This window comes from Oncorhynchus masou, chromosome 17 (assembly GCF_036934945.1).
Source record: "Oncorhynchus masou masou isolate Uvic2021 chromosome 17, UVic_Omas_1.1, whole genome shotgun sequence".
NCBI classification, from domain to species: Eukaryota; Metazoa; Chordata; class Actinopteri; order Salmoniformes; family Salmonidae; genus Oncorhynchus; species Oncorhynchus masou.
The window spans coordinates 21,111,010-21,129,305 of record NC_088228.1 but is presented as its reverse complement, the minus strand read 5'-3'; the positions used below and the strand labels follow the sequence as shown (position 1 = coordinate 21,129,305).

The following is an 18,296-nucleotide window of genomic DNA, read 5'->3' as shown; positions in this document are numbered from 1 at the left end:
CGGTACGGTTTACAGTGCTTTATTGCTATAACCTTGCTCCAAGCCATCTGTTTTGTCTCTATTATGTGAAATATTTCAAAGACTTGCAAGGTAAAATATTCCAGATCATCACATTGAAATATGAATAGAAAGGGTGGATGAAGAACAAAGCTTGGGCGTACATTCTTATTTTCAGGATGCTAAATCACCATGCCATTGAAGTGGAATATATATGATAAACTGAGTACTTTTATAATAACACTGCCATGAACCTTGCCTTGGGGAAAGAAAGAATAGCCTGTCTTGTTTTGTAGATAGTATTCATTTGCTCCTTCACCCACTCCCAGAATGCTTCCCCAGAGATTGCCTGAAATAAACATATTTGATATTTCAAGATTTTATCAAACTAGCCAATTTTCTTTTATAATTAACTGTGGGCATTGTCTTTATACATTTATGGCGAACTAACCCAACAGGTCATACAGATAATGATGCATTTAAAACAATTATGACGCATACATTTTTTGTATTAAGTACGGAAAATAACCTTTGTATTTACATGAGTGAAATCATCCATCCTTGTCATCATGTTGTTTAACACGGATTCATGAGGAGGGTTACAGGTGCAGCTACATAGCGTATGAGATCTCTCCCACGGTTGCACAAATCCTGCATGTGTGATTGAATCTAGACCATACATTAGTGGTCTTCAATAGACACAATCAATGTAAATTTGAATCTTAAAACATTATATAGAAAGATAAGACCATTTACCCTAACCTCCAGCCACCCGAGTCATAGACTGTTCTCTCTGATACCGCACGGCAAGCGGTACCGGAGCACCTAGTCTCGGTCCAAGAGGCTTCTAAACAGCTTCTACCCCCAAGCCATAAGACTCCTGAACATCTAATCAAATGGCTACCCAGACTATTTGCATTGCCCCCCCCCCTCTTTTACACAGCTGCTACTCTCTGTTATTATCTATGAATTGTCACTTTAATGACTATATCTACATGTACACATTACCTCAATCACCTCGACTAACCGGTGCCCCCGCACATTGACTGTGTACCGGTACCCCGTGTATATAGACTCGCTAATGTTAATTTACTGCTGCTCTTTAATTACTTGTTCATTTTATTTCTTATTCTTATTCATATTTTTTAACTACATTGTTGGTTAGGGGCTTGTAAATTTCACTGTATTCGGCGCATGTGACTAACAACATTTTATTTGATTTGGATATCTACATGATTAACAAGAACATTTAAGAAATATGAAAGTCCACTCTGCTCATAATTCAGAAAAGACACAAAGAAGAGACATTCAGGCTATTAGCAGTTGAAAAATAGAGGCTGGCTAATTACTTCTCTTTACCCAGTAATTTGCCTTATGTGAAATATTTCAAAGACTTGCAAGGTAAAATATTTCAGATCATCACATTGAAATATGAATAGAAAGGGTGGATGAAGAACAAAGCTTGGGCGTACATTCTTATTTTCAGGATGCTAAATCACCATGCCATTGAAGTGGAATATAAACTCAGCAAAAAAAGAAATGTCCTCTCACTGTGAACTGTGTTTATTTTCAGCAAACTTAACATGTGTACATATTTGTATGATCATAACAAGATTCAACAACTGAGACATGAACTGAACAAGTTCCACAGACATGTTGTTGCCTCTCCTTGTTCGGGTGGTGCTCGGCGTTCGACGTCTTCTAGCCATCATTGATCCATTTTTCATTTTCCATTGGTTTTGTCTTGTCTTCCCACACACCTGTTTTCAATCCCATTCATTTCCTGTTGTGTATTTAACCCTCTGTTTCCCCTCATGTCTTTGTCAGAGATTGTTTATCGTCAGTGTAGTGTTTTTGTATAGGTGCGCGATGGGTCTTCGTACCCATATTTATTTATTATTCATTTGTCTATTTAGTTTTATGGAGCATGTTACTTGGACTTTATTAAAATACTCCATTTTACACTCCATTTGACTCTCCTGCGTCTGACTTCCCTGCCACCTATACACATATGCCTGACAGAATCTCTGACCAAAAATATGAAGTCAGCAGGAGATTACACTATGCTCAAGGAGCTGGAGGAACGCGTTCGGGAACAAGAGGAGGAGATTGACTGTATAAGCTCCGTCATGGATCGCATTGTCCAGAATATGGATCGCTGGGAGAGACAGGGAGTTTCTCCTGCGCCACCACAACCGGAATCTCCCGTGAACGTTTTTTCCTCTCCGGAACCGAAGATCCATTTATCCCTACCCACGGGATACAACGGAGATACTGCCGGCTGCCAGGGTTTCCTCCTTAAACTGAACTTGTATCTAGCCACGGCCTCCCCAGTACCATCTGACCGTGAGAAGAGTTACGCCCTCGTCTCATGCCTCACCAGGAAAGCCCTGGAATGGGCCAGCACTGTGTGTAGAAGGGAGGATGCGGAGTTGGACCATTTTGAGGAGTTCACCCACCAATTCCGGATAGTATTCGATCATCCACCTGAAAGCAAAGCAGCGGTGAGCTCCTCTATCATCTGAGGCAGGAGACGAGGAGTGCACAGGAGTTTGCTTTGGAGTTTAGGACCTTGGCTGCCGGCGCTGGATGGAGCGACAGGGCCCTGATCGACCATTACCGTTGTAGTCTACGCGAGGACGTCCGTCGGGAGCTGGCCTGTAGAGACACCACCCTCACCTTCGACCAGCTGGTGGACATGTCCATCAAGCTGGACAACATGCTGGCTACTCATGGACGTCTAGATCGGGGTCTGGTTGTTCCATTCTCCCGCACCCTCTCTCCCGAACCTATGGAATTGGGAGGGATGGTGCGCAGGGAGACCGGAGGGGGTTCCCACTCGAGCACCATTCATGGTCGCAGAGGGTATGCTGCTGGTCGGTGCCGGGTTGGTTCCTCTGGGAATAGAGAAGGCAGGCAGGGCATTCTGGCATCACCCCAGGTGAGTAGGCACCATTGTCATCCAGAGCCCTCTGTTGCACTAATCTTTGTCTCGGTCTCTTTTCCTGATTTTTCACTGCATTCCCAGTATAAGGCGCTAGTAGATTCATGTGCGGCTGGGAATTTCATTAATAAAGGTTTAGCTCATAGTTTAGGAATCCCTATTGTTCCTGTGGATATGCCTTTCCCTATTCATGCCTTAGATAGTCACCCATTAGGGTCAGGGTTCATCAGGGAGGTAACCGCACCTTTGTGTATGATAACGCAGGAGGGTCACAAGGAGAAGATTAGTCTTTTCCTTATTGATTCTCCTGCATATTCTGTGGTGCTAGGCCTACCCTGGTTAGCTTGCCATAACCTCACTGTTTCTTGGCCACAGAGGGCTCTCACGGGGTGGTCGCGAGAATGCTCAGGTAGGTGTTTAGGGGTTTCCGTTGGTGCTACTACGGTGGAAAGTCCAGACCAGGTCTCCACCGTGCGCATTCCCCCCGAATATGCCGATTTGGCTCTCGCCTTCTGTAAAAAGAAGGCGACTCAATTACCACCCCATCGACGGGGGGATTGTGCGATAGATCGCCTGGTAGACGCTGCATATCCCAAGAGTCACGTGTTTCCCCTGTCGCAAGCGGAGACGGATGCTATGGAGACATATGTCTCTGAATCCCTGCATCAGGGGTTCATTCAGCCATCCATTTCTCCCGTCTCTTCGAGTTTCTTTTTTGTCAAAAAAAAGATCGCGGTTTACGCCCGTGCATTGATTATCGAGGTCTTAATAAAATCACAGTGAAATATAGTTACCCGCTACCTCTGATCAATACGGTTATTGAGTTAATGCACGGGGCACGTTTTTCCACAAAATTGGATCTCAGGAGTGCGTACAATCTGGTGCGTATTCGGAAGGGTGATGAGTGGAAGACGGCATTTAGCACCACCTCAGGTCATTATGAGTACCTTGTCATGCCATATGGGTTGATGAATGCTCCATCAGTTTTCCAGTCATTTGTAGATGAGATCTTCAGGGACCTGCACGGGCAGGGTGTAGTGGTGTATATCGATGATATTCTGATATACTCTGCTACACGTGCCGAGCATGTGTCCCTGGTGCGTAGGGTGCTTGGTCGCCTGTTGGAGCATGATCTATATGTCAAGGCTGAGAAATGCTTGTTCTTCCAACAATCCATCTCCTTCCTAGGGCATCGGATTTCCACTTCAGGAATGGAGATGGAGAGCGGCCGCATTACAACCGTGCGTAATTGGCCGACTCCAACCACGGTAAAGGAGTTGCAGCGTTTTTTGGGGTTTGCCAATTACTACCGGAGGTTTATCCGGGGTTTTGGTCAGGTGGCTGCTCCCATTACCTCACTGCTAAAGGGGGGCCCGGTGCGCTTGCAGTGGTCGGCTGAGGCGAACAGGGCTTTTGGGCACCTGAAGACTCCGTTTACCTCGGTGCCTGTGTTGGCTCATCCGGATCCCTCTTTGCCATTCATAGTGGAGGTGGACGCATCCGAAGCTGTGATAGGAGCAGTGCTCTCTCAGCGTTCGGGTATGCCACTGAAGCTTCTCCCCTGTGCTTTCTTTTCGAATAAGCTCAGCCCGGCAGAGCGAAACTATGATGTGGTGAACCAAGAGCTGTTAGCTGTCGTAGAAGCCTTGAAGGTGTGGAGGCATTGGCTTGAGGGGGCGAAACACCCTTTTCTCATCTGGACTGACCACCGCAATCTGGAGTACATCCGGCAGGCGAAGAGATTGATTCCTCGCCAGGCAAGGTGGGCCATGTTTTTCACTCGTTTTGTGTTTACTCTTTCTTACAGACCAGGCTCCCAGAATGTTAAGGCAGACGCATTGTCTCGGCTGTATGACACAGAGGAGCGATCCATGGATCCCACTCCCATACTCCCAGCTTCGTGTCTGGTGGCGCCTTTTGTGTGGGAGCTGGACGCGGACATTGAGCGGGCGTCACGTGCAGAGCCCTCTCCCCCTGAGTGTCCAGCTGGTCGTCTGTACGTTCCATCTGCTGTCCGCGACCGATTAATCTATTGGGCTCACACGTCACCCTCCTCTGGTCATCCTGGGATATGTCGGACGATGCGCTGTCTTGATGGGAGGTACTGGTGGCCCACTTTAGCTAAGGACGTGAGGATTTATGTTTCTTCCTGCTCGGTGTGCGCCCAGTGCAAGGCTCCTAGACACCTGCCCAGAGGTAAGCTACAACCTCTACCCATTCCTCAACGGCCGTGGTCGCACCTGTCGCTGGATTTTTTGACTGATCTTCCACCTTCACAGGGTTACACCACGATCCTGGTCGTTGTGGATCGGTTTTCAAAGTCCTGTCGTCTCCTCCCTTTGCCCGGTCTCCCTATGGCCTTACAAACTGCAGAGGCCCTGTTTACACATGTTTTCCGGCACTATGGGGTGCCTGAGGATATAGTGTCTGATCGGGGTCCCCAGTTCACATCAAGGTTCTGGAAGGCGTTCATGGAGCGTCTGGGATCTCAGTTAGTCTTACCTCAGGTTTTCACCCCGAGAGTAATGGGCAGGTGGAGAGAGTTAACCAGGATGTAGGTAGGTTTCTGCGGTCTTATTGCCAGGATCGGCCGGGGGAGTGGGCGAAGTTCATGCCCTGGGCAGAGATGGCTCAGAACTCGCTACGTCACTCCTCCACTAACCTTGCTCCTTTTCAATGTGTATTAGGGTATCAGCCGGTTCTGGCTCCTTGGCATCAGAGCCTGACCGAGGCACCTGCGGTGGACAATTGGTTTCGGCACGCTGAGGAAACCTGGGAGGCAGCCCACGTCCACCTTCAGCGTGCCATAAGGCACCAGAAAATTGCCGCAGACCGTCGCCGCAGTGAGGCCCCAGTGTTCGCACCAGGGGACAGGGTCTGGCTCTCGACCCGAAACCTGCCCCTCCGCCTGCTCTGCCGGAAGCTGGGTCCGCGGTTTGTGGGGCCATTTAAAGTCCTGAGGAGAGTGAACGAGGTATGTTATAGGTTACAACTGCCCACTAATTACCGTATTAACCCCTCTTTCCATGTGTCTCTCCTCAGGCCGGTGGTGGCTGGCCCGCTCCAGGAGGCTGAAGTGCGTGATGTTCCTCCGCCTCCTCTAGACATTGAGGGGGTTCCGGCGTACTCTGTTCGATCCATTTTTGGATTCGAGATGTCGGGCGACACCACAGTACCTCGTGGACTGGGAGGGTGACGGGCCGGAGGAGAGATGCTGGGTTCCGGTGGAGGACGTGTTAGATCCTTCCATGTTATCAGAATTCCACCGTCTCCATCCGGATCGCCCTGCACCTCGCCCTCTGGGACGTCCCCGAGGCCGGTGTCGACGCGCACTTCTGCCGAAGACCTTGCCTCTCCTTGTTTGGGCGGTGCTCGGCGTTCGACGTCACCGGTCTTCTAGCCATCATTGATCCATTTTTCATTTTCCATTGGTTTTGTCTTGTCTTCCCACACACCTGTTTTCAATCCCATTCATTACCTGTTGTGTATTTAACCCTCTGTTTCCCCTCGTGTCTTTGTCAGAGATTGTTTATCGTCAGTGTAGTGTTTTTGTATAGGTGCGCGACGGGTCTTCGTACCCATATTTATTTATTATTCATTTGTCTATTTAGTGTTATGGAGCATGTTACTTGGACTTTATTAAAAGACTCCATTTTACACTCCGTTTGACTCTCCTGCGCATGACTTCCCTGCCACCTATACACATATGCCTGACACATGTGACTAACAGAAATGGAATAATGTGTGCCTGAACAAAGGGGGGTGGCTCAAAATAAAAAGTCAGTCAGTATCTGGTGTGGCCACCAGCTGCATTAAGTACTGCAGTGCATCTCCTCCTCATGGACTGCACCAGATTTGCTAGTTCTAGTTCTATCTGCAGTCCTCATGCCTCCTTGCAGCATGCCTAAGGCACGTTCACGCAGATGAGCAGGGACCCTGGGCACATCTGCAGTCCTCATGCCTCCTTGCAGCATGCCTAAGGCACATTCACGCAGATGAGCAGGGATCCTGGGCATATCTGCAGTCCCCATGCCTCCTTGCAGCATGCCTAAGGCACATTCACTCAGATGAGCTGGGACCCTGGGCACTTCTGCAGTCCTCATGCCTCCTTGCAGCATGCCTAAGGCACATTCACTCAGATGAGCTGGGACCCTGGGCACTTCTGCAGTCCTCATGCCTCCTTGCAGCATGCATAAGGCACATTCACTCAGATGAGCTGGGACCCTGGGCACTTCTGCAGTCCTCATGCCTCCTTGCAGCATGCCTAAGGCACATTCACTCAGATGAGCTGGGACCCTGGGCACTTCTGCAGTCCTCATGCCTCCTTGCAGCATGCCTAAGGCACATTCACTCAGATGAGCAGGGACCCTGGGCACTTCTGCAGTCCTCATGCCTCCTTGCAGCATGCCTAAGGCACATTCACTCAGATGAGCTGGGACCCTGGGCACTTCTGCAGTCCTCATGCCTCCTTGCAGCATGCATAAGGCACATTCACTCAGATGAGCTGGGACCCTGGGCACTTCTGCAGTCCTCATGCCTCCTTGCAGCATGCCTAAGGCACATTCACTCAGATGAGCTGGGACCCTGGGCCTTTCTTTTGGTGTTTTTCAGAGTCAGTAGAAAGACCTACTTAGTGTCCGAAGTTTTCATAACTGTCACCTTAATTGCCTACCGTCTGTAAGCTGTTATTGTCTTAACGACCGTTCCACAGGTGCATGTTCATTAATTGTTTATGGTTCATTGAACAAGCATGGGAAACAGTGGTTAAACCATTTACAATGAAGATTTGTGAAGTTATTTGGATTTTTACGAATTATCTTTGAAAGACAGGGTCCTGAAAAGGGGACGTTTCTTTTTTTGCTGAGTTTACATGATAAACTGAGTACTTTTATAATAACACTGCCATGAACCTTGTCGAGGGGAAAGAAAGAATAGCCTCTCTTGTTTTGTAGATAGTATTCATTTGCTCCTTCACCCACTCCCAGAATGCTTCCCCAGAGATTGCCTGAAAGAAACATATTTGATATTTAAAGATTTTATCAAACTTGCCAATTTTCTTTTATAATTGACTGTGGGCATTGTCTTTATACATTTATGGAGAACTAACCCAACAGGTCATACAGATAATGATGTATTTAAAACAAATGGAAGGTTTAATTCTTATCCTGAATTTAGGCTACATTTATGATGTATTCATTTTTTTGTATTAAAATAAGTACACAAAATAACCTTTGTATTTTTATGAGAGAAATGTTATTCGTCAAATGCTTCGTAAACAAAAGGTGTAGACGAACAGTGAAATGCTTACTTACAAGCCCTTCCCAACAATGAGGAGAGAAATAATATAGAAACATAATAGTAAAGTCAATCACGTAATAATAAAAGTAATAATAAATACACAATGAGTAACTTGGCTATATACACGGGTCACCAGTACTGAGTTGATGTGCAGGGGTACAAGGTAATTGAGGTAGATATGTACATGCATATGATATAACAAGGAATAAAGTGACCGATAGTAAACATTAGCAGCAGCATATGTGATGAGTCAAAAAAGTTAGTGCAAAAAGGCTCAATGCAGATAGTCCGGCTAGCTATTTGGTTAACTATTCAATAGACACTATCACTATAGATTTTAACCTTAAAGCTTTCTATGTAGAAAGATGAGCCCATTTACCCTAGCGTTCAATTATATATATGATTAAAAAGAACATTTAAAGCAATAGGAAAGTCCTCTCTGCTCATAATTCAGAAAAGACACAAAGAAGAGACATCCATTCAGGCTATTAGCCATTGAAAAATACAGGCTGGCTAATTGCTTCTCTTCACCCTGTAATTTGCCTTACATTAAACTTTACTCTTTATAGGTGAGTCACAGTTAAAATGGAAGGAAATACTGTATATTGTGAGGATTCTGTTCCACGTCTGCAGATCACTCTACATGTATCTATGAATACTCTGAGCTCTACATGGCTTAAACTTACAAAACTTTCCTCCATCTCATTTCTGTTGCTCTATAGGATAACAAGATAACAAGGAGTAGAAGCAAGTAACTAAATCTAACCCTCTAAATGGTTCATTAAATGGGGAGAAAAAGTTGAATGCTGACTCTTTGAAACACAACTTTAATGAAAAACGGTGCCCAATGCAGTCAAAATAAAAATGTTCCTGTGTTTTGTATCATATTGTATCATTATGGGGCGGCAGGTAGCCTAGTGGTTAGAGCGTTGGGCCAGTAACCAAAAGGTTGCTAGATCAAATCCCCAGGCTGACAAGGTAGAAATCTGTCGTTCTTCCCCTGAACAAGGCAGTTAACCCACTGTTCCTAGGCCGTCATTGTAAATAAGAATCTGTTCTTAACTGACTAAATTAAGGTTTAAAAATATATATATTGTACAACAGCTGATAAAACTAACACTGTAAAAATGTGATCAGTGTTATTTCCTGATAGTTGCTGGTTGTAAATAAAAATGTACCCAGGACCTTCTCATCAGCAGGTTTTGCGGGGGTTGAGTTTCGGCTTCCCTGGTAACATCACGAGATTGTAAATTAGGTAATAGACCAATAACAAAGAGAGTTCCCAACCTATCTGCCAAATAACAGCTAGTTGTTCCCCTCCCCAGTCAGACCACCACTCCCAAATAGTTTTTTTTTTAGCAGAAAAGCTCATTTTGTTTCTTTTTGACCATTTAAATGGAAAACTGTTACAGTAAGGTTGTGACCCAGAAATTATTTGAGATTGATATAAAAAATGGCTGCAGTTCAGTTTAAAGATCTTTTGTCAACTATTTTGTCATTTTTATGAAGTCAATAAATGAAGGCACAGACACTTTTAGATCAGAGCCTTTTCTTCCTTGTGTTGCTGCCAGAGAGTAAGACGTGGTGACAAATGATTTCCAAACAAGGCCTCAGAGGGAGCACGCAGCTCCAAAGCAGAGTAAATTAACAGCATCTAGAGGTGGTAGGTAGCTGTGGCGTATGCTACTGCCCTGGGGGGACGCAACGTGAGCATTCATCACGTCATCAATCACAAGACATGTAGTTATTTACTCAGTTTTCAAGAAAGCTGCCAAATGATAAATAGAATATAAAAACACAGGAAACAAGTAGGGCGTAATGGGATAGTGTATAATATGGGAGAATAGTTCACATTATTGCAGTAAAAAGAGATGTGGTAGTCTATTGTGGAGAAAGCAAGACTTAAAGGGATACTTCAAGATTTTGGCAATGAGGCCCTTTATCTACTTCCCCAGAATCAGATGAACTGGTGGATAGCATTTTTTTTTTGTCTCTGTCCAGTATGAAGGAAGTTAGAGGTAGTTTCGCGAGCCATGGCTCAATTACCCATAGACTTACAGCCACAACTACCTCAAACTTCCTTCATAATGGACACAAAGACATAAAAATGGTATCCACAAGTTCATCTGACTGATAAAGGGCCTCATTGCCAAAATGCTGAAGTTTCCCTTTAATGAAACCCATTATCAAAATGATTTTCATTGTTTGTGTTATTACATGAGCAGTAATATGTTTTTGTTGTAGCCAGTCACTTGTCTTTGGCCTGTTGCTCAAAAGTGAAGCCGTTGTGGGCTACATCATTACTATGTTCAGCTGAGAAACTAGTTTAGTGCTTCACAGAGAAGAATCCAAATGTAAAAGCCAATCAGAATCAGAGGAAAATCTGACCTTTTGTTAATAGTATTCAAGCTTCCAGTAACAAATTATCCTCCAACTAATATAGAGCATGGTTTTCATGATCAACCATTCAAATATTCAGGATAAAATAGATTTGTATACCTACTCCATAATAATCCACCCCATGGTTTCTCTTGTAAGGTTAGCTCCCAATTTACCATTGAATTTGGTACAGTGCCTCTAATGACACTCCAATAATGGACAGAATGGTTGTGACTGCAACTAACTGAATGACGATTTGTGACATCCAGTTAACATGGATCATCATCATCATCATCTAAGTTCAATATCAGCTGAAAGGGATGATGGATCTTGCTTCTCCTATTCAACTTTGACTCAGTAGCCTAACATACTGAGAATGCTATGTTAAAATCAAAGTCAGAGTTCCTCAAAGTCTGCTAGTTGAGTCTTGGATGTGCTGACATGATTTTGAAATTGTGTTGTTTATGAATAATAAGATATGAATATTTCATTGATGAAATCAGGAGCATGCATATCTTTACTTTTCCCCAAATAAATATAAAGACTATCTATGTCAAATCATGCCCAGATGATCGTATAACGATACATCTTTAAAAAAAAATAATCTTTCAACTGAAATTGACAAGAAAAATATAGAGACTAACTCAAAAGAACATGACAGGACAGGACAGGACATGTCATCACAGGACTCAAACATTTACACAATGACTGAGAGGGAGGACATTTCATTGGATTAATCCGTAAAATGTGAGTACAGTACAATTGGAAAGTATTCAGAACCCTTGACTTTTTCCACATTTGTTACGTTGCGGCATTGTTCTAAAATAGATGAAATAAAAAATTGTCCTCGTCAATCTACATTTTTTGCAAATACATTAAAAAAATACAAAAAACAGAAATACCTTATTTCCATAAGTATTCAGACCCTTTTCTATGACACTTGAAATTGAGCTCAGGTGCATCATGTTTCCATTGATCATCCTTGAGATGTTTCTACAACTTGATTGGAGTTCACCTGTGGTACAATCAATTGATTGGACATAATTTGGAAAGGCTCACACCCGTTTACAGCTGTCCACAGTTGACAGTGCATGTTTGAGCTAAAACCAAGCCCTGAGGTCAAAGGAATTGTCCGTAGAGCTCTGAGACAGGATTGTGTCAAGGCACAGACCTGGGGAAGGGTACCAAAAAATGTCTTCAGCATTAAAGATCCCCAAGAACTTAGTGGCCTCCATCATTCTTAAATGGAAGAAGTTTGGAACCACCTTCTGACCGCCCGGCCAAACTGAGAAATCGGGGGAGAAGGGCCTTGGTCAGGGAGGTGACCAAGAACCCGATGGTCACTCTGACAGAGCTCCAGAGTTCCTCTGTGGAGATGGGTGAAAATTCCAGAAGTACAACCATCTCTGCAGCACTCCACCAATCAGACCTTTATGGTAGAGTGGCCAGACGGAAGCCACTCCTTATTAAAAGGCACATGACAGCCCACTTGGAGTTTGCCCAGAGGCACCTAAAGGACTCTCAGACCATGAGAAACAAGATTCTCTGATCTGATGAAACCAAGATTGAACTCTTTGGCCAGAATGCCAAGCGTCATGTCTGGTGGAAATCTGGCACCATCCCTACAGTGAAGCATGGTGGAGGCAGCATCATGCTGTAGGGATGTTTTTCAGCGGCAGGGACTGGGATACTAGTCAGGATTGAGGGAAAGATCAATGGCGCAAAGTACAGGGAGATCCTTGATGAAAACCTGCTCCAGATCGCTCAGGACCTCAGACTGGGGCGAGGATCACCTTCTAACAGTACAGCGACTCTAAGCACACAGCCAAGACAACGCAGGAGTGGCTTCGGGCCAAGTCTCTGAATTTCTTTCAGTGGCACATTCAGAGCCCGGACTTGAACCCGATCTAACATCTCGGGAGATACCTGAAAAAAGCTGTGCAGCAATGTTCCTCATCCAACCTGACAGAGAGGACACGCAGAGAACAATGGGAGAAACTCCCCAAATACAGGTGTGCCAAGAAGACTACCCAAGAAGACTCGAGGCTGTAATCGCCGCCAAAGGTGCTTCAATAAAGTACTGAGTAAAGGGTCTGAATACTTATGTAAATGTGATATTCCTGTTTTTTTTTTTTTATAAAATTGCAAAAACTTCTAAAAACGTGTTTTTGCTTTGTTATTATGGGGTATTGTGTATAGATTGATGAAGGAAAAATGTGGAAAAAGTAAAGAAGTCTGAATACTTTTGGAATGCACTGTATACACAGAGTGCACAAAACATTCGGAGCACCTTCCTAATATTGAGTTGTATCCCCTCCTTTAGGCCATCAGAACATCCTCAATTTGTCAGGGCATGGACTCTACAAGGTGTCGAAAGAGTTCCACAGGGATGCTGGCCCATATTGACTCCTATGCTTCCCACTCTTGTGTCAAGTTGGCTGGATGTCCTTTGGGTGGTGGAACATTCGTGATACACACGGGAAAGTGTTCAGCGTGAAAAACCCAAAAGCGTTGCAATTCTTGACACAAACCGGTCCACCTAGCACCTACTAACATACAGTAAGTACCCTGTTCAATGGCACTTAAATATTGCCCATTCACCCTCTGAATGGCACACAAAAAATCCATTTCTCAATTGTCTCAAGGCAAAAACATCCTTCTTTAACCCGTCTCCTCTCCTTCATTTACACTGACTGAAGTGGATTTAACAAGTGACATCAATAAGGGATCATAGCTTTCACCTGGATTCACTTGGTCAGTCTATGTCATAGAAAGAGCATTTATACTTCATGTTTTGTATACTCAGCATAGTGAGCCATACCCAGTGCTTAAGTTGTATATCGGGAGGTACCGTAACAAAAAGTGAGTGCAAGAGGGGGTGACCAAGGAGGCTCTGAGGTACCGGAACGGATGGAAAATAATAATCACCTTTATAATAAAGCAGTGCATGCATATCATCGCATTTGCGTTGTGGCATAGAGCATTAGAGCAGGCCTGGAGTCGCTTATAGAAGTTGCACATATGAAAGAAAACAATTGTGCAAACTGAAAATCTGATATCAATAAAAGCAACCTTGCCTTGAATCCATCAATAGCCTAGACCTACAGTAGGTGTGTATACACATATAGTTCAATATGAGGAGGAAATTATAGAAATGATGAGTAAGCTCACTCGCCAGTGAAGGCGCTCGGCCTTTGGCCCGAGACTATCTCTCTTGTTCTACATTATAAAACAGTGTTTGCTCAATAGGTCTAATTGGAAGTTTATATATTTGGTAGTCTACAGTCAGATTAGAGTCTTCTCTTGTAAACTGGAGGCATCTGCTTTCCAAACTGTGTTATCCTGCAATTTCATTCGATAGAAAGGCTTTTTCTGGCTGCATGCAGTTCACTAACAGATTTGCCGCCCGGCTATATGCCTTGTGACTGGGCTACATAAACACAATCCACAGCTAGGTCATTTTTTAAGATGCTATTGGTCCTCTGTGGCTAAATTATAGGCCTACTCCTGGTGTAGTATTCTGAATGATTTAATTTATTTCTGAACAGACAGCAGTAATTGTATAACTTTGGCAAAAATATTTCAATGAATCAGGGCTGCTGAAACTCCTTCAGCACCCTTCCCGCAGCTACTGTATGATTCTATAAGGAAATAAACATGCAACACTGAAGAGATGAGAGTTGCAGGCTCATGTCTAGCAGAGAGAGTGAGCGATATCATAGGAAATACATCTCATTCTAGTTCTGAGAGAGATCCAGGCGCATTTCTCTCTCTTACCACAGCAATAGCCATGCATTGGTCTCAAACAAAGGCTATGTTGAGCAAACCATAAGCCCGGCCGGCACCACCCAACACGAATGAATTCTTAAAATATCAGGTGCAGGCTGAAAATCTACATTTTCACATTACATTTTTAGGGGGTAAGATAATTAATGAGGAGGCAAATCGAATGAACTCTGGTCACTTTTATTAAAATGTTTACATTGCAAACAGTGTTTATTTATTTAGAGGTACAGGATCTGGCAAAAATGAAACACTGGCCATACCTGTGCCAGACAAAAAAGCTAAAAACGATAGAACCAAACATTATTACGCAGCTGCATAATCTCATTGTTGTAGCCTACCTAATGTACTGTATATCTGCTGGTGTTAGTCTCTGCTACAAGAATACGTGACATTTCAAAACAATGTTTAGCGAGATCAACCAAGGCATGAAAAGGCACAGCCGCGGGAAGTAGGGGTGCTGAGGGTGCTGCAGCACCCCCTGAAAAATCTGAATACAAAAAAAGTTTAATTTAAAAATCACAAAAGTAGTGCACTGTGCCTTTACTAGTACTGTATTAGCAGACCGATATAGCCGTCTGTCGCGCTGGCAAAAAAATATATTTCAGCATTGCAGCCGCCCACAAACTCCTTCCTGCGGCTATGGGCTAAGGACTCAGTTAGGAGGAATAGGGGTGTGAACGTTTAAATGAAATTGGAATCCTTAACGTTAAGAAAAATCACAAAAAAACAACTGTTTTGTTGGGGGGGGGGGGGGGGGGGGGGTTCCCAAACAAAATTAAAATCACAGTGCAGTCTGCTTGCTCTATCTGATGCGAGTGTGTGTACATTTTTCAGTCTGTTGCGTGTAGAATATCCTATCCTATTCATTGATGATAGGCCCTGCTGTACTAAAGTTGCGAGACTTTGCAAGCCAAAAAATTGCGAAATACAGCATTCCATTGCAAGATACAGCTTTTGATTGCAGATAGATGGGCTTAGAGCACGGTTCTGACTCCGTCTGTCTGGTAGCCGACCTGCCTACAGTATACTGTGCCCCTCCCCTCTCTCTACACACGTGGTTGTATTCAGTCACAGCAACTAATCAGTCTCCAGTTCCAAAAATACTGACATTTAGGAGTTCATTCTTAGCAGAAGATGTATTTTCTTCCTACTAAATGTCTTGTTAAGTCACGTATTTAACAAACTGTAAAGCCCTTTTAAGGAGAAAGTGGTCTGTGGTTAGGCAGCAGGCATTTTATTGACAATTCAATTGCATTTCACAATGTTTCTACTTCATCATCTCCAGCACCATCACCATTTATGTGAAAATTGTGGTTTTGTAGCACAGGAGGCTGCTGAGGGAAGGACGGCGCATAAAGATGGCTGGAATGGTGTGAATGGAATGGGATCAAATACATGAAAACCATGTGTTTGATGTGTTGAATACCATTCCATTAATTCCGTTCCAGCCATTACTATGAGTCTGTCCTCCCCAATTAAGGTGTCATCAGCCACCTGTGTTTTGAAGTAAAAAAGATAGAGTAAGATAAGCTTTTCCAATGACATCATCAACCAATTAGTAGGGAATTATTAGGCAATGCCTACTCATAATTGGTTAAAATTATATATTTTTTTATTACAAAACATAGTAAAGCAATTTTCACATATGTTGATGTTGGGGTGGTGCTGGACATGATGAATATAAGCTTGACCATTTTTTTTCTCTTTAAGGCTAAGTTGATCGTTAGAACATTTGTAGGAGCATGAGAAAACTTCAGAACAAAGTTGCCTACAAATGTTTTTGGAATTGATACAAACAAGCAATGCATTAAAAAAATGTTTCAAATTAAAACCGATAATGGTATTCAAGCTTCCAGTAAAAAGCCATCATCCAACTATTATAGAGCCTGGTTTTCATGATCACCCATTCAAATATTCACGATAAAATAGATTTGTACACCTACTCCTTAAAAATCCACCCCATGTTTTCTCTCTTGTAAGATTGGCTCCCAATTTACCATTGAATTTGGTACAGCACCTCTAATGACGCTCCAATGCTGACCAGAGTGGTTGTGACTGCAATGAACTGAATGACGATTTGTGACATCCCGTTAACATGGATCATCATCATCCCTGTTCAATATCAGCTGAAAGTGATGATCTTGCTACTATTGTTCAACTTTGACTCAGTAACCTAACATCATGGTACTAAGAATGATACACTACCGCTCAAAAGTTTGGGGTCACTTAGAAATTTCCTTGTTTTGAAAGAAAAGCACATTTGTTGTCCATTAAAATAACATCAAATAGATTAGAAATGCAGCGTGGACATTGTTAATGTTGTAAATGACTATTGTAGCTGGAAACGGCAGATTTTTTATGGAACATCTACATAGGTGAACAGAGGCCCATTATCAGCAACCATTACTCCTGTGTTCCAATGGCACATTGTTTTAGCTAATCCAAGTTTAGCATTTTAAAAGGCTAATTGATCATTAGAAAACCCTTTTGCAATTATGTTAACATAGCTGAAAACTGTTGTTCTGATTAAAGCAATAAAACTGGTCTTCTTTAGACTAGTTGAGTAACTGGTGCATCAGCATTTGTGTGTTCGATTAGAGGCTCAAAATGGCCAGAAACAACAAACTTTCGTCAGTCTATTCTTGTTCTGAGAAATGAACGCTATTCCATGCGAGAAATTGCCAAGAAACTGAAGATCTCGTACAATGCTGTGTACTACTCCTTTCACAGAACAGCGCAAACTGGCTAGAATAGAAAGACTAACCAGAATAGAAAGAGGAGTGGAAGGCCCCGGTGCACAACTGAGCAAGAGGATAAGCACAGAGTGTCTAGGTTGAGAAACAGACGCCTCACAAGTCCTCCACTGTCAGCTTCATTAAATAGTAACACCAGTCTCAACGTCAAAAGTGAAGAGGCGACTCCGGGATGCTGGCCTTCTAGTTAGAGTTGCAAAGAAAAAGCTATATCTCAGACAGGCTAATAAAAAAAGGATTAAGTTGGACAAAAGAACACATACACTGGACAGAGGAACTCTGCCGAGAAGGCTAGCATCCCGGAGTCGCCACTTCACTGTTGTCATTGAGACTGGTGTTTTGCTCGTCTTCACAGCAAAGTTGACTACAAATACAAAGTTGCCAATGTCTTTGCAATTGATTCAAACAAGCAACGCATAAAAAGACTCTTCAAATTAAAACCCACATGTCGGTCTGAAAATATTAAACCAGCAGCCTATGCCTATTTCAGTCATATTGTTTCATGTTCAATCAATTGAGTTATATTTTGCTACTTCTAGGCTACAGTCTATCATTTTCTCAACATATTTCATGTTGTGTATGTCACGCTCTGATCTGTTTCAAATGTCCTTGTGCTTGTCTCCACCCCCTCCAGGTGTCGCTTATTATCCCTGGTGTATTTATCCCTGTGTTTCCTGTCTCTCTGTGCCAGTTTGTCTTGTTTGTCAAATCAACCAGCGTTTTTGTGTCTCAGCTCGTGCTTTTTCCAGTCTCTCTTTTCTCGCTCTCCTGGTTTTGACACTTGCCTGTCCTGACTCTGAGCCCGTCTGCCTGACCACACTGCCTGCCCCTGACCTCGAGCATGCCTATCGTCTTGTACCGTTTGGACTCTGACCTGGTTTATGAACTCTCACCTGTGCCCGACCTGCCTTTTGCCTACCCCTTTTGCTATAATAAATATCGGAGCTCAACCATCTGTGTCCTGTGTCTGCATTTGGGTCTCGCCTTGTGGCCTTATAGTTTAGCCTAACATGCACTAAATGATGTGCCAAATCTTAATTTAGTGCATTATTATAGGATAAAGATTAGAATAAGCCACCTCAATATTTGCAGCCATAGGTGATAATATCTTTCTAGAAGCTGATCCGCCCTCAAAATTG

At 43.5% G+C, this 18,296-nt stretch overlaps 1 protein-coding gene across 9 annotated transcripts in view; it reads right to left on the bottom strand.

Annotated features, from left to right (window-relative positions):
• Positions 1-18,296, bottom strand: part of LOC135558687 (astrotactin-1-like) — a 247,105-nt gene that overhangs the window by 145,955 nt on the left and 82,854 nt on the right. The gene's annotated exons all lie outside the window — the stretch shown is intronic.